Source organism: Arachis duranensis, chromosome 3 (assembly GCF_000817695.3).
Source record: "Arachis duranensis cultivar V14167 chromosome 3, aradu.V14167.gnm2.J7QH, whole genome shotgun sequence".
NCBI classification, from domain to species: Eukaryota; Viridiplantae; Streptophyta; class Magnoliopsida; order Fabales; family Fabaceae; genus Arachis; species Arachis duranensis.
This window is the reverse complement of record NC_029774.3, coordinates 79,898,449-79,910,806: the sequence shown is the minus strand read 5'-3', so window position 1 is coordinate 79,910,806 and position 12,358 is coordinate 79,898,449. Positions and strand designations below refer to the sequence as shown.

Sequence of the window (12,358 nt, the reverse complement as noted above, 5' to 3'; positions counted from 1 at the left end):
CAAAAAAATATTATATTTTAAAAATAATTTAAATAAACTATGATTGATTTTTAGTTACTATTCTCCCTTCTAATTTTATTTAAATTCTTATACTATCCTAATCCAAACCGTAATTCTAATTTCCAAACCTTAACCCTAATTTTATTTAAATTACACTACCCTAATTAACTAAAATATCTAACCCTGATTTCATTTTTTAACATATACCCCCACCTAAACCTAGCCCTTTCTCCAAATACAACCCAACAGCAGTAGATAGCAAAAGGAAAGAAAGAAAGGGGAGAAAGGAGATAGCTCGGGAACAAAGAAGAGAATAGACTGCACCGCGTCTTGCTGCTTCATCGCCGCTGCATCCTGCTGTCGCCGCCATCCCTGTCGCACGCGAGAGAGCCGTCGAGCTCGAGGGTGAAAGACGTGCGTGAGAGAGAGAGGAGTCGCGCTGTTGCCGCCGTCCAACCCGCCTCTCCATTGTCGTCGTCGCCTCAAGCTCATCGCCCTTTGTCACTGTCGCAAGCTTTGTCGCGCTTTGCCATTGTCATAAGCTCGTCTTCCTGCTTTGGCCATCAACGCCTCCTTAGCTGTGAGTTGGTCTCTGCGTAGGTGAATTTCAGCTTCAGCCCTGTTATTTCTCTTTCAATTTTATTGTTGTAAATCATTAGTACATCTTGAATTTGTTATTGAAAGTTGAGTTTGTTGCTGAAATTATGATTTAGCTAATTTTGTTTTGCTAAATACTAGGAATTTAAAAATTATCATAGTTAAATTTGTTGTTGTAAATTATGATTTGAGATGAATTTGTTGTCGTATGTTGAATTGTTGCTGAACATATCACTGAGCTTTAGTTTTTTGTTACTGGATAACGTTATTGAATATTGAGTTAAATTTTGTTGCTGAATCGCTGAGTTAAGCTGAATTTGTTGTTGTGAGTTCAATTGTTGCTGAACATATTACTGAACATATCAATTGTTGCTGGATAACATTGCTTTAGCTTCTTAATTTAACTTTTAAAAAAAACGTAATTCATAAATAAAAAGCAAATCAAAATTTTATGTTCTATAAAAGTTAATGCAGCTGAGTACCTCTTAATTATGTTTGTAGTTGACTAGTTGGTATGAATGAATTGATGGTGGACTGTCAACCAATCCTTATAGAATATGTATATGATTTTAGTCTTAAAGTTAATTTGACATTATTTATGTTACGTTGTCTGAATGAGTGCCTTTACAATTATGTGAGTAAAATAGCCTAGTTTGTGGTAATTTTTTTAGTTTATTTCTCATTATCTTAATGGGATTAAAAAATTTATTTACTTAGTTTAAAACAATTTATTTGCTAATTCTATTGAATTGTTCAATTTATTTGTTTATTTTTTGGTTGTATGTTCGATTTAGTTTGGATTCTTTGCTTAGTTTCTTTGTTGTTGGATTGGATTCTCTAGCTTTGGAGCTGAATTTTTTGATTGTATGTGTAATTTTTTTTCCATTTTAGGTGAAACATTACAAGATGAGTGAACAAATGGAGGTGTATTTGTTGGTGTTGATGGTGCTCAGATCCCTCACAAGCTAATACACGTAAGTTATAAAATTGAGTTGAGCTTGCTTTTTCTTTTTCTTGTGTCTTTCTTTATTTCAGTGGAAAGGATAATAAACCATGCGTCACGTTTGCTATTTTCATTACATACACCATTGTATTTTCTTTTTGCTGATAATTGCATTTAACTTATAGCAGTTATGTGTGCCTATTAAGGAATATGGCCAATTTTATATGTGTTATGTATGTTATGGATGTAAGATTTTTCATATATAATGCTGAATGGGAGTTATGTATGCAAGCTTTTATATGTGTTATGTATGTTATGGATGCAAGCTTTTTCTTATATAATATGGCCAATTTTATAAAGCTTCATTTTAGATAAGGGCAAATTACATTGACCCACCCTCCCTGCAGTTTTGAAAATTAGTTGTTGCTCTTTTTTTGTTTCACTTTTACATATATAATGCTGAATGGGAGTGGAACTCGGGTATTTATATGTCATTTTCTTTTTCTTTTTCTTTTTTTAAGGCATATTTGGTGGAAATTCAATATAAAGGAAGTTATAATTATGAAACAAGACTTCTCAATGTTATTTCATTAAAGATCAATTGGCAATTTGGTATAATTTATTGTAGACTAGCATCGAACCTTCTTCTCTGTATGGTATTTTTAATAGGGTAACGTTTCTCTTTTCATAGTGAATGCAATGTTGTGTTAGCATAAAACAACTTTTGTTATCATTTTTTATACAGTTTGTCATCTCTTGTCTGCGATATATCTTCTTCTTTTTTCCTTTTTAGATATGTCTGACGGTCTCTCCACAATAAGGTATATCCTTAGTCTATATAGGTCCTTTACAGAGAGAGATGTTTTAGCGTGCTTCATTTTAATTGATGTCACTTCTTTATTTGCATTAAAGCTAGGCTTGTATGATTTCCAATTAAACTGTAAAAACTAGTGAGTAAAATCTTGTTATTTATTTATGATACTACTAAGTTTATCCGGTTACTTTTACATCTCTTTGTGGTTTACTATCAACTTTGTAGAGTCGGTTTGGATTACGTCAGTTCTTAGATTCATTTGGTGGAACATAACATTTCAATATTAATAAGAAATAGCAACTACTTTGCCACAAATAATTGCACAAGAGAAAGAATACATAAGGCCACAACTAGATGTAAAGCTCAGCCATTTAGCTTCTGGTACTGATTCAAGCACTTCTATTCAGACAACAGAAACAAAGCTTGCTGACCTTCTGGATAGCACACTTTGGAATCACAGGCTCGCTCCTTCATCTGAAAGGATTGTTTATGGTTTGGTACAACAAATATTTCATGGCATTAGAGAATATTTCTTAGTTTCCACAAAATTAAAGGTTTGACATGTTAAAATTTGAATACTATAGTTTTCAAAGGATGAGAAGAATATGTACTATATTAGAGAATATTTCTTAGTTTTCATAGTATTTGATGTCTTTTGTAATTTTTTTAAGAGCCTTTACCTGGTAGTATATGTAATGGATAAATTATACGATATTTTAATTTGTGTTGTTTGGACTAAAAATATATCTAGCTTATAATCTAAATTTTTATGATTTATGTTTCTTGAATTTCTCCTTTTAGACTGATATTATGATTATCATAATTTTAGGAACTGATTATTCTTTAAAAAAATCTCAAAAAACAAAGTAAACTATGGTCACAGTTTTAAAATAGGGTGACCATAGATAAGGTTATGGTCACGGTTTCCATAGATAAGGCTATGGTCACAGTTTTAAAAAAGGGTGACTATAGAGTAAACTATGGTCATGGTTTTTGAGTAGGGTGACCATAGATAAACTATGGTCATGGTTTTACAAAAGGTGACCATAGAGTAAGTTATGGTCACGGTTTTTTAGTAGGGTGACCATAGAATAAGCTATGGTCACGGTTTTAAAGTAGGGTGACCATCGATACCTATGGTCACGCTAAAACCGTCACTATAGATTAAGCTATGGTCACAGTATAAAACAGGGGTGACTATAAAATAACCTATGGTCACGATTTTACAAAAGGGTGACCATAGATAAGCTATGGTCACGTCAAAACCGTGATCATAGATTAGACTATGGTCACGGTTTTTACGTGTAACCATAGAGTAACCTATGGTCATGGTAAAAAAATATGGCCTAAAGTGCCAGAATTTAAATATTGCAACCGTGACCATAGAAACTGTAACCATAGGATAAAAAACCGTGACCATAGATCTAAGGCCACAGCAGAATAGGCCACGGTGGAAAAACTGTGACCATAGGTCAAAAACCGTGACCATAGACCTATGGTCACCTATTTCGCTAGCTATGGTCACGATTTTTCACCGTGACCATAGACCTTTTTTGTAGTGAATGTGAAATACATGTTTGTTTCTTTGAGTTGAGACCCAACTTATTGCTCCACCACCTATGGTGAAAATCCATCGTGAAGTGGATTTGTTATCACTAAGATTTATAATGCAACTTGCGATGGAAAAAACTTCTAAAACTGCGAGATAATCACTATAATGTAATCCTAAGTTTATGATTTTCTTGAGATAACCAAGAACTCTTATTATATCTTTTCAATATTGATTCTTAGGCATTCTTGTAAACCTTGATAATTTGTACACAACAAATGCTATATCAAGTCTGGTGTAATGCATTGCATACAGTAAACTTCCTATAGCACTAGTATATTCTAATTGTGTTACAGATCTCCCCATGTTTTCTTCTAATTTAAAATTAGGATCATAAGGTGTATTGGATTCTTTAATCGTAAGGTGATTAAACTTTTCTAATACCTTTTCGATATAATGGGATTGATTTAAAGTAAAGCCAATTTTATTCTTATACACCTTTATGTCTAATATGGTATCAACTTCGTTCAAATCTTTCATCTTGAGTTTGGAAGTTAGATACACATTTGTTACACGAATTCTTTCTAAATTTATTCTGATGATTAACATATCATCAACAGATAATGATTACTCCATAACCCATAGTAAATTTTGTGTATTTACATTTATCTACATTATTATGTGAGAAACCATTTGATAACACCACAGAATCAAACTTCTCATTCCATTGTTTAGGCACTTGTTTTAAGCCATACAAAGACTTAACTAATTTACAATTTTTTTTAATTTTCGGGTAGTACATAACCTTCTGATTACTCCATATAAATTTTTTCATTAAGATCTCCATTTAGAAAAGTCATTTTAATATCCATTTGATGTATATGAAGTTTGTGAATGGATGCTAATGCTACAAGATTCCTAATAAAAGTCATTCTTATCACATGTGTGTAGGTATCAAAATAGTTTAGACCATCTTATTGTCTAACCCCTTTGGCCACTAACCTTACTTTAAAGGTTTGTAATTGGTGCACAAATTTGTGACTCGCACAACTGAATTGGCAAGTACACCAGGTCGTCCAAGTTATACCTCAGGTGAGTGAGGGTCGAATCCCACGAGGATCGCCGGATTGAGCAAGCTGTGGTTCTCCTGCGGATCTTAGTCAGGCGAATAGAAAGATAGTTGTTGTTTGTTGTAGGCGCATAAACCAACAATAACAAAGGCAATAAATAATTAAGATAGAGACAGTAATGAGAAGTCAGTTAAGGCTTCAGAGGTGCTTCTTCTTTTGGATCAACACGTCATACCAACTACTTTAAAGATGAATGATTCCTTCAATGGAAAAGCTGTAAGTGATTAAGCCATTGGTCGTTGTCATTAATCTCCTCAAGTCCAGACCGAACATCCAAACGAACTAGATCAATCTGGGAGAGGGTGAAGCGCGCGCAATTCAATCTCTTTGCTGATCCTACTCAAAACGCCACAAACAAGGTCGGATCTTCCGGATCAGAAACTAGTGCTCTTATGTTTCTAGCCCTTAGAGCCACAGGAACCTCAATTACCCTTGACTACCGAGGTTTTATGTCACATACCCCAATTAGCCAAAATAACTTGTTGGAACCCGTGATGCATCCTCAAGTTGTAGCTCAATACTATCCAAGTCAGGACACGTAAGGAACTCATGTAGAATCAAGATTCATAAGGATGAAGAATGACAATGCATCATAGAATAGAATCAAATACGGATTAAAGTAGAAAAGTAATTATATTAATCCATACGAATCAGCAGAGCTCCTAACCTTAACCTAGGAGGTTTAGTTGCTCATACTGTACAAAAAATAGAATGTGTAGATCGAAAGTGATGGAGAAGATCCTAAACAATGGGGATCTTCCCTTATTTATACTAATGACTAGACTAAAAAAGAAACTAATAATAATTAGAAATTACAATAATGAAAGAAACTAAGCTAAAGGTGCGAAAATCCACTTCTAGGCTCACTTAGTGAGTGTTTTCGGTTGAGCTTGGTGTCCAACTTGAGTGAGTGGGAGTTGAACGCCCACTAGGGTGTGTGAGTGTTCTTCCTTGCTCTCTTTGTGACGTTGAACGCCAGTTTTGGGGGTTCAACGCTGAGCTCTGTCCTCTTGGGGAGTTGAACGCCAGAAAGGGAGTAGTTTAGGCGTTCAACGCCCGATATGGTCCTTCATTTCCAAAGCAAATTATAGACCATTATATATTGCTGGAAAGCTCTGGAAGTTAGCTTTCCAACACCATTGAGAACGCTTCATTTATATCTTTGTAACTCATGAAATGCTCAATTGAATGAATGGAAGTCAGGATCTGACAACATCTGTTGTCCTTTCTTTTCCACTGAATCAGACTTTACCAAAACTTGCCAAATTCACCAAAATTCACCTAAAATCATAAGAAAAACATAAAAAGCTCAAATTAGCATCTGAAAAGTGAATTTTGCATTAAAACTACTAAAACATAATAAAACTTAACAAAACATACTGAAAATACGAAAATAACATCAAAAAGCGTATAAAATATCCGCTCATCAGTAATGAACCATCAGTGTTACACTTTCTTCTAAATACCTCCTTACATCCTATAAACTTTGATCCTGTAGGCAAATCAACCAAGACCCAAGTATTGTTTGATAATATTGAGTTAATTTCATCATTTGTTACTTCTTTTCAAAAAGCAAAATCCCTTAAAGTCATAGCCTCTTTGAACGTTTGAGGACCACTCTCTATGTTCATCATAATAGTAATCTTATTTGTTACAGAATTCCTAATTTCTTCTACCAAAAAAGTGATACCATGAGAAAAAAGTAAAATCTGGACCCAAGTCCTTTTCTTTTCTCATTCTCAAATTTTTTCTTGGTTCGATTAATTCTTTGTCACTTAAATGTTTATTATTTTGATCATTTATTTCTTGTCAAAAATTAGTATCATTTTGGAGATATTCTGAATTAGAAGTTAAATTATTCATAAATTTATTTTTAATAAAGTCTATCTCTCTTGATTCAACAACTACATTAGACACTAAGTCTAATATTCTATATGCTTTAGAATTTTGAGCATATCCTATGAAGGTGCCTTTTATGGCTCTTGACGCTAATTTTGTTCTCTTTTAATCAAGAACTTGATAAAAGGCTAAACAGCCCCACATTTTTAGATCACTCAAATTAGGTTTTCTTCCTTTCTATATTTCATAAGGAAAAATCTTTCTATGTATTGATAATATCCCATTATGGATATGACATGCTGTAAATAACGCTTCACCCCACAAATTGTAAGGCAATTTTATATTTAGTAACATTGAATTAACCATATCCCACTAATGTGCGATTTTTATTTTCCACCAAACCATTTTGTTGCGGGGAATACGGAGCAAAAGATTCCTATAATTCACAAAAGTTATCAAATTCATTAGAAAAATATTCTCTACCTCGATCACTACGAAAAACTTTTATTTTCTTCTCATGCATATTTCTTACTTCCATTTTATATTACTTAAACATTTAAAAAAATTTATCTTTATTTTTAAGCAAATACACATAAGTAATCTAGAGCTATCATTAATAAAGTTATAAAATATCTTTTTCCTCCTCTAGTAATATTGTCGTTTAATTCACAAATATCACTATGAATCAATTCTAATAAATGTGTATCTCTTTCAACTTTAGAAAAATATTTCTTAATAATTTTGGATTGTATACAAATATCACATTTCTTATTAAAATTATTGTTATTAATACCAATATAGTTATTTTTATGTATATATTCAATTGATTTGTAATTTAAGTGTGCTATCTACTATGGCATAAATCACAAGAATCAACAACATACAAAGAAACATTCACTTTATTATTAATACTAAATTTAAACATGTCTTCAGTACAATATCCTTTTCCTATGAATACATCATTTTTAAGTAAGATCACTTTATCAGATTTCATTACAACTTCGAATCCTTTCTTACATAAGAAAATAACAGAAATTATTTTTTTTTCAAATCTGGAACATGAAGTACATTTATTAAACTTAACTTATTTTTAAATGTGAAATTTAATTCCACAGTTTCTTGACCACAAACTTTGGTTGAATTGTCATTGTCCATCAAGATTTCTCTATTGTTCATTTCTTCATATTTTTGAATTGGTCACGATCATTGCAAATATGAACAGTAGCCCCAAAATCTAACCACCATGCAAGTGATTTTTCTTGTATTGTCATGTTGAGTTCTGTAACCATACCAATATGTGTATTTTGTATTTTTTCTGCAACCATAGCAACTAGGTTCTTTTCTTCCACTAAATTGGCCTTTAATGCTTCCTTTTTTCAGAAGTCTACATTCTTTGATGTAATATCTTTTTTGTGATAATGATAACATTCTTTGTTTTTTATTGTATTGTTTAGGATCATTTGAAAACTTTCTTTTCTTTTTATTGGTGTTGTCTTCTTCAATATGATTCGTTTTAAAACTTTGAGAAAGATACACAGTATCACGTTTTTAGTTTCCTCCTCTATATGTATAAGCCTTAGTAATTTCTCAATTGTGAAGTTCTCACCAAGATGTAAAATTTTTTTTCTATAACCATTCCAAGATGAAGACAATTTTAAAATGATTGTTCTGACTTGTAATGATTCAAGGATCACCACTTGTAGATCAAGAAATCTACTTACAAGGATTTGTAATGCATGAATTTGATCCATAACAGACATAGTATCATTCATAATAAATTCAAAATATTTTATCATAATAAACTTATATGTTCATTGCCGTTCAGTATTGTATTTTTTTCCAAAGACTTCCAAATTTTCAATGGTGATTGAATTGACATGTAGAGATCATAGAGTCGATCGGATAAAGTGTTGAGAATATGACCTCGACAAGCAAAAGTATCTTCATCGCGTTTCTTCTTTAATATAGTAATCTTTTTCTTTTCTTCTGGTGTGACATTTTCAGCGGCATCGACAATTGGTGTAATCTTTGGGTCAATCACATATGCAAGATTGAAAACCGAAAGAATAAACATCATCTTATCCTTCCAACAGTTGAAGTTCGTTCCATCAAAGCGATCTAACTTGACAAACTCTTGATTCATGACCTGAAACGTAGTGTTTTGATCTTGAGCCATCTTCAAAAATATCTCTCTAAAATTATTGGAAATTATGATTAAGAATATGACAAAAGCTTATATTTGTTGTGGTTCTAAGGAACGATTAGATCGCTTTCTTTAGAGAGATATTTATTTTCATATTTAGTTGCTATAGGGTTGATGACAATACTCTTTTAGGATACAATAAAATCAATAAATTTCTTAGTAAACAATAATAAAAAAATTTTAGTTCTCTTAAAAAAAATTCTCAATAATTAAAATTAAAATATACACTTAGTATTTGTTATATATTCATACAATGGGCAATTATCTTTTTATATATACAAAAAAAAAAACTAAAATACAAGCACAAAGCCAACCAAATCATAAGTCACGTATAAATTTAAAGGTTGTAATTTTTCATTGCATAATGGATACAACAGGACATTGTAACTCATACATGACCGTTTGAGTAAAAATCAAAGAAACAGTTAATAAAACTGTTTATTTTAATATTAATAAAATTAATATTAAATATTTATTAATATTAAATATTAAATATTAATGATTAACCCGCTGAAATGTGTGTGTGTCTGAAGACCAGCACAAGCTAATTGCCTAAAATCTTTTAATGGCCGGGGTATTCTTTTTCTAGCTTTACTTTTTCATACACGAGAAAACAAGCAAGCTACAAAGACCATCGATAATCAAAGGAATTAGTTAAGTCCGGATGAATACTCCATAATGTGTATTTTCACGTGTTAAACTTTTAAGGCTATCTAGGTACTAAAACTATGAAATCAATAATGAATTACATGGAAAAAAGAATTGAAGTAGCGGGGCCAATTAGAATATTAGATTAGTTTTAATTAGCTTCCCCTCTGCCCTCTCTAACTAACTCACCTCCCTCCTGCTGCCATTGACATTGCTTTTTCTTCACATCATTGTCCCACCTATTTTGTTCTGCTAATATAATGCAATATAGTAGTAATCCTTACGCGGAAAGTGGAGTTTTAATTTTAGTATATTGAAATGAATATAAGCTAATGCATGTTAGCGACACATGGAACGTGCCACACTTATTGTGGTTGTCGCCTACGATGAGTTTACCGCTTCTGTCAGTCACCCAATATATATACATAATTAACTTACTGAAATCCTCCTTCCTCTCGTCCTCTAATTTTTTTTTTCAGATTATTATTGTATGTATAATTGTTTTCAGTGATGCTATCTATTAAATTATTCTTCCATCTTAATCCATAACAACAATAAAAAAGTTCCATGATTCATAAATTTAACCCAACAAATTTAGTTTTTATTATTTTATCTTATCTTATCTTTATATTATATTTTTATCTTATTTTTATTTTTATTTTTCATAGGCAATGCTCTATATATATTTTATTTTATCTTCATAATTCAATTAATCATCAATTAATAAACATTTTTCATCTTTTTTTTTCTTATTTTTTCACAATTTTATTATAATATCAGAACTCCTCTTAAACTTGCTGACATCTATGGATAAACCAACCATTTCAGATCTTTTTCAAATTACTGAGCTGCCTCCCTACTCTATCTAAGGTCAAGGAGAAAGGGCAAACTAGCAACTTCATCAAGAGCTTCTTTTGGACCTCTCGTCAACGCACTCTTCTTTCATGGCACTTTCTTCCAATAAAGAAACTCGCCATTCAAACCAACTTGGGCTTTTGTCAAGTTCAACTACTTATTATCTTTGTTCTTTCATTACTTTTTTTATTATTTACAATTTTTCAAATCGAGATTAATTCTTGAATACTTGGATCATTGATTCTGGTGTCACAGATTACATTGCATCAAATTTTTCTTCGTTCATCTCTTACACATAAATTTCTCCTATTATTGTTCATTTACCAAATGGTTCTCAAATTACTGTTTCTTATAAAGGCATTGTTCAATTTTCACCATCCTTGGTTCTTCATGATGTTCTTTATTTATCTCATTTTAACTTTAATATTATCTTTATCTCAAAAATTACTTCAGCACTCAAATGTGTACTCACTCTTTCATCTTTTTCTTGCACTCTACAGAGCAACAATTTGGGAACGATTGATTTTGGCAGAATCAGAGAGAGATTATATCTCCTTGAACCCAATTTCGGTAAAAATTCATCTACTACACATTCCATAAATTCCATCCAATCCTCACTCATTACACCTTTAAATATATGACATTTTCGTTTAGGACACCTTTCTGGACAAAGACTTAATCATTTACATAAAGATTTTCCTTTTATCTCTATGCATCATGATGAGGCTTGTGACGTTTATCATCTTTCTAAGCAAAAAAAACTTTCATTTTTTCAAAGTTTTAACAAAGCCAATGCAAGTTTTGATTTATTACATTTTGATATTTAGGGTCAATTTCGACAAAATTCTATTCCTAATCATAAATATTTTTTTACTATTGTTAATGATTGTAGTCGCTTTACATGGGTTATTTTATTAAAATCAAAAGGAGAAGTGCAAAATCATGTAAAATATTTTATTACTTTAGTTGGAACACAATTCAATTCTAAAGTCAAAGCTATTCGTTCCGATAATGGATCAGAATTTATTTTACATGATTTTTATGTTTCAAAGGGAATTATTCATTAACGTAATTATGTTGAAACTCTTCAACAAAATGGAAGGGTAGAACGTAAGCATCAACATATTTTGAATATAGCTCGTGCTCTTCTGTTTCAATCTAATTTTCCATCATCTTTTTGGTCTTATGCTATTAAACATGCTATTTATTTACTTAACAGAGTTCCATCATCCGCAATTAATTTTAAAACACCATTTAAAATTTTATTTAATCATCCACCAAATTATCATGACCTTAAAGTTTTTGGATGCTTATGTTTTGTTTCTACCCTAATGACAAACAGATCAAAATTTGATCCAAGAGCCAAAAAGGCTGTGTTTATTGGTTTTCAACATGGTTTTAAAGGATATATTATTTATGTGTTAGAAGATAAAATAATTGAGATTTCTAGAAATGTGATTTTTTATGAAATGATCTTGTCCTTAGTCACAAAAATTGTCAAATTCCATACACTCAGTCCAACATTGCCAAACACGCCTTCTGAAAAATAAGATTCAGTTAGTCTTCCAGTTGGACCCTCACCCATACCCATTGACCCACTTCCATCAAATTCTTTCTCTTCTCCAACAACCCCTCTTTCTTTCTCACTGTCGTGTCTTGACCAACTTGAACCCATGACCCCCGAATCTATTTCAAGTTATACAACCTCCCCTCGTTCTGCAATAGACACTAACCCACCATCACTCTTCATCCCACGTCACCTTCTTCGTCACCTGAGCAA

The 12,358-nt window shown here is 31.7% G+C and overlaps 1 long non-coding RNA gene across 1 annotated transcript; it reads left to right on the top strand.

Moving 5' to 3' along the window:
• The first annotated feature begins 238 nt into the window (after nt 1-238).
• Nucleotides 239-3,541, top strand: LOC107479627 (uncharacterized). Its single transcript, XR_008007185.1, has 3 exons — nt 239-600; nt 1,489-1,571; nt 2,580-3,541. It is a non-coding gene; the product is annotated as an uncharacterized LOC107479627 (long non-coding RNA).
• Nucleotides 3,542-12,358: the final 8,817 nt, after the last annotated feature.